The following is a 5400-nucleotide window of genomic DNA, read 5'->3' on the forward strand; positions in this document are numbered from 1 at the left end:
TATATATATTTTTTTTTTTTTTTAAGTCTGTAACTCTGCTGTTGTTCAGTCGCCAAGTCCTGTCCAACTCTTCATGACCCCATGGACTGAAGCATGTCAGGCTTCCCTGTCCCTCACCATCTCCCAGAGTTTGCCCAAGTTTATGTCCATTGCATCTGTTACTGTTTTATAAATAAATTCATTCGTACCTTTTTTTAAGATTCCACATATAAGAGATACATCATATGATATTTGTTTTTCTTTGACTTATTTCACTCAGTATGACAATCTCTAGGTCCATCCACCAATATTGCTAATAATAATTTAAGGATGCTGTTAGTCCTTTACAGAATTTCCAGAAGATTGTGTATGAAAAAAGGACAGCTTTCTTTATTTCTGTTTTTGCTATTATTTATTAATTTGTTTTTTTGTTGCCTTCAGTTTTTGAGTAAGAGGTAACACCATAGAGAGTTCTTTTATAATTGTTCCCATAAAGCTTGTGCCTCAATCACTTGATATTAAAGTTGGGATGCCCTTAGAAGAAGAATCTAAACCAAGCAGCTTTTTTAGCAACTGTAAAGCTGTAGCTCTTGGGCAAAGTGAAAGTGGCTCAGTCCTGTCCGACTCTTTGCAACCCCATGGACCATAGCCTGCCAGGCTCCTCTGTCCATGGAATTCTCCAGGCCAGAATATTGGAGTGGGTAGTCATTTCCTTCTCCAGGGGATCTTCCTGCCCCAGGAATCAAAACTGGGGTTCCCTGCATTGCAGGCAGATTCTTTACCAGCTGAGCTACCAGGGAAGCCCCTTTGGCAAAGATACAGTGCTATTAGATACAACTCATCCTGAAACTCTACATAAAATAACTAAAACATTTAAATCCCATGGAGTGTAGAAGTTAGGGGAGTATCTAAAGGTATCCAAAGGGCACTTGAGGTTTTGGTTCATGACCATGACCAACCTTTACAATTTTCCCAGAATTCTGTTGTTGACAGGTAACAGTGACCCTGTTGGGACTAGGGCAGGCCAGCACAGAATACATCAAGGTGACATATTGATTATTTTGAATTAAAATTACAAAGAAACAGCCAGTGCAAAAAAGAAACTCTGATCCTTTTCTTTGTTTCCCAGAAAGCAGTAAATAAATATCCCATGCGAAAGGTCTCCTCCCCGTCTAGGAGGCAGAGAGATATCTTTATCCCCAGAGATAAGGAAACCAGGGCTGAGAAGGCTGTAAAACTACCCTTGTTATTTCTTTACTAAGCAACTGCCCCAAGCCCAAACTCTGTTTAGATTCTTTACTAAGACTAAGTTTCTTAGCTCTGTCCATTCCTCACAAATATATTGTGCTTTTTTTGGTGTGTGTGTGCTTTTTTAATCTCATCAGTATAACAGCTACCTGCCTTGGACACTTCGTAGGTCCTACTTCTTTTATTATTAATTAATTAATGTTTATTTTTGGCTGAGTTGGGTCTTAATTGCTACACACAGGCTTTCTCTCTCTGCAGAGAGGGTGGGGCGGCTACTCTCTAGTAGCGGTGCTAGGGCATCTCATTGTGGTGGTTTCTCTTATTGCGAAATGCACGCTCTAGGTGCACAGGGCTTCAGTAGTTGTAGGTTGTTGTTTTTGCTAAGTCACGTCTGACTCTTCACAACCCTATGGACTGTGGCGCACCAGGCTCCTTTGTCCTTCACTATCTCCCAGAGTTTGTTCAAATTCATGTCCACTGAGTTGGTGGTACTATGTAATCATCTCGTCCTCTGCTGCCCCCTTCTCCTTTTGCCTTCAATCTCTCTCAGTATCAGATAGAGCACAGGCTCAATTGCCAGGAAGCATGTGGGATCTTCCAGATGAGGAATTGAACTGGTGTTCCCTGCATTGCAAGGTGGATACTTATCAGCTCCTTTTTCTATGAGACCTCTATATACACAAAGTAAATCCGTCCCCTTATTCCTGTTAATCTGCATTTAACCTACTTATTAGAATAGCCAAAAGAACTTGAGAGAGGTAGGAGGGACATGTTCCCATCCCCAGCAACTGGCACAATCAGCATGATACTGCCCAGACTCCTCTTTCCCAGAGGCTGTTGTAGCTGAGAGATCCTGGGACACCTGACAAAAGCTGGCAGAAAGTGGGATTTCTTATCCAGCAAACTCCTGGATATCTGCCTGCAGGATTAAGTGGAAAGGAAGTTGTGAGAGTCCCTTTTCTCTCTTTCTAAATTTAAATTACCTGAAAAAAAATACTTTCAGAATTAGTTCCCTGGACATAGTGACCCTGGCATTGAGCCTTTTCTTCTCAGAGATGGTCACTGTTTGTCTTTGTCTTTTGTCATTGTCATAAGGAGGAAAAACTATGGGGCAGAACACTGGCATAGCCTGATGTTCAAACTGGCCTCACAGACTGGGAAGTTAATGGTTCTCATCAGACTGGCATTTGTTTAGACAAACTTTGCTGTGGGTTTCCTATGTAAAGACAAGCTGAGATTTTTCCTTTCGTCTTTTTCTATATCCTGAGAGCTTGGCTTTGTAACCAACAAGAATATTCTCTGTGGTCTCCACCATCCAGAGAGTACACTTACACTTACCAGGGTGCAGCTTCGTGGGTCAACCCAATAGCCAGCTCTCAGGGGAATTTTTCAGGAGTCCAAGTCTGTAAGGGGTTTCTGTCAACTTAATTTTTGTTGCTTTTTCAGTGTTTGTTTAAAACATGCCATTCCAGTAGCACCATTACCTGGTATCACAGATTAGTGGGCCTGTCACTGGAGGCATTTCACATTCTCCTGGGAAACTAGAGACACCATTTTCACTACACCAGGTGCTACTGCCTGTAGCACCGAAGGCTTGTACTTTCTTAGACTAACTCTAGGAGTAAACTTTCTGGGTCTTGTGAAGGCTGCATACTCTATTTTGAGATGTAAGCCATGGAAATGCATTAATTTGAGTTGCTATTTAAGATGAAGATCCTACTCATCGATGACCAGATGATGGATCCTTTGAATTAGGAAATGGCAACCCACTCCAGTGTTCTTGCCTGGAGAATCCCAGGGAAGGGGGAGCCTGGTGGGCTGCTGTCTATGGAGTCGCACAGAGTTGGACACGACTGAAACAACTTAGCAGCAAGAGAAAAAAATTGTTTTAGTGAACTCTCTTTCTAAAACCAAATTTTAAAAGTGGACAAAATGCAAGCAAAAAATGTATACAGGCTTACCTTGAAGATATTATGGCTTTATTTCCAGATTATTGCAATAGCGTGAACATTGGAATAAACTGAGTCACATGATTTTTTTTGTTTCCCAGTGCATATAAAAGTTATGTTTATACTGTACTGTTGTCTATTAAATGTGTGAAGCATTATTTCTAAAATATATATATATATACCTTAATAAAAACACGTTATTGCTAAAAGATGCTAACCATCATTTGAGCCTTCAGCAAGTCATAATATTTTTGCTAGTGGAGGATCTTGCCTTGATAGCTGACCAGGGTGGTGGCTGCTGAAGTTTGATGTGTCTTCAACAGTTTCTTAAAATAAGACAACAATGAAGTTTGCAGCATCAAATGATTCTTCCCTTCAAGAACAATTTATCTAGCCTGCAATGTTGTTTGATAGCACTTTACTCACAGTTGAACTTCTTTAAAAACTGGAGTCAGTCCTCTCAAAGCACTGATTTATCAACTATGTTGGGGTGTGTGTGTGTGTGTGTGTGTGTGTGTGTTAGTCGTTCAGTCATGTCCAATTCTTTGTGACCCCATGGACTGTAGCCCACTAGGGTCCTTTGTCCATGGGATTCTCCAGGCAAGAATACTGGAGTGGGTTGCCATTTTCTTCAGGGGATCTTCCCAACACAGGGATTGAACCTGGGTCTACTGGATTGCAGGCAGTTTCTTTACCATCTGAGCCACCAGGGAAACTATATTTGTATTGTAGTCTAAATCCTTTGTTGTCATTTCAATAATCTTCACAGTATCTTCCCCAGGAGTAGATTCCATTTCAAGAAACCACTTCTTTTGCTCACTCATCAGAAAGCAACTCCTCCTTCGTTAAGATTTTCTTATGAAACTACAGCAATGAAGTCACATCTTCAAGCTCTACTTCTAATTCTGTTTCTGACCTTGGGTGGCCTTGGCCAGGAGTGGCTTGAAGCAAGATCTCATATCCTCAACCAAAGATTGAAACCAGGCTTCACCTTCCTGCCCGTGGACACTCCGAGAAAGCATCGTTGAAGTCTTCCCCGCCTCCACTGCCATCATGTCTAAATCAGAGTCTCTCAAAGAGCCCGAACAGCTGCAGAAGCTCTTCATAGGAGGACTGAGCTTTGAAACAACCGATGAGAGTCTAAGGAGCCATTTTGAGCAATGGGGAATGCTCACAGACTGTGTGGTAATGAGGGATCCAAATACCAAATGCTCCAGAGGCTTCCGGTTTGTCACATACGCCACGGTGGGGGAGGTGGATGCGGCCATGAATGCAAGGCCACAAAAGGTGGACGGAAGAGTTGTGGAACCAAAGAGGGCTGTCTCAAGAGAAGATTCTTGTTAGGTAGGTAGAATAGGGAAAAGGAGTCCAAAATGGCGGTGGCTAAAAGACAAGGAAGGTCAAAGGAAGGTCCGAGGCCCAGAGTGAAGACTTCAGGCAGAACAAACAGCACTCCTGGCTAAGCCCAATTTGCCTAGGGTAGGCCCAGGTGGAGCAAAAAACATATGAAAGGAAGAGCCAAAGCACTTTCTCACGGACTCTCCCATGTGCGTGTGCTCTTTTCTTTCTCTCTCTCGCTCTCTCTCTCTCCTGCTATCTTCTAAATAAAATAGAGCTGTAACACTGATTTGCCTAAGAGCTGTAGCATGGTTTGTCCAAGACCCGAGAGCTGTGACGCACCGAGGGCTTTAATGTCCGTCGCTCCAAATCTTTGTTGTGACGAAGACAAAGAACCGAGGAACATACACTCGCGTGACATCTATAGTGCCGTGACTCAGATTTAACCTGGCTGAAACAACCTCTGCGTGGAAGAGGCCAAGCACAGCAGGAGCCCAACACAGCAAAGCTCCCGAGCTAGAAGCAGAAGGCGAAGAAACCCAGCCCAGGGGAAGGCCCATCGTGCTGGAAACCGGGACAGCGAAAAACGAACTCAGCAGAAAGCTCACGCAGCCCAGTCTGAGATTCCAGAAGACCTCCTATTAAGGTAAGAGGTCCTCGCTCCTATGGCTGGAGGGACCTTTACAATCTCTCATTTCTTGTTTCCTTGAACCTCCCGCGACAGGCGGGTGGCAGGGGGCACAACTGAGGGACTCTGGAGAGGCTACTCCTCAGCATGTCCCAAAGGCGCTATCTGCTGAGCCCCAGTAGCTGTTACACAAGCCGGTGGGGGTTCTTCTGTCCTTTCTCTTCTCTGTGCCAAAGATCAGACCAATGAAATTGTGAG

General features: G+C 43.5%; 1 pseudogene; it reads left to right on the plus strand.

The window, feature by feature from the left end:
- The first annotated feature begins 4229 nt into the window (after nucleotides 1–4229).
- Nucleotides 4230–5400, plus strand: part of LOC104988190 — an 8995-nt pseudogene continuing 7824 nt past the window's right edge.

The sequence above is a fragment of the Bison bison genome, unplaced genomic scaffold, assembly GCF_000754665.1.
Source record: "Bison bison bison isolate TAMUID 2011002044 unplaced genomic scaffold, Bison_UMD1.0 scf7180017864117, whole genome shotgun sequence".
Taxonomy (NCBI): Eukaryota; Metazoa; Chordata; class Mammalia; order Artiodactyla; family Bovidae; genus Bison; species Bison bison.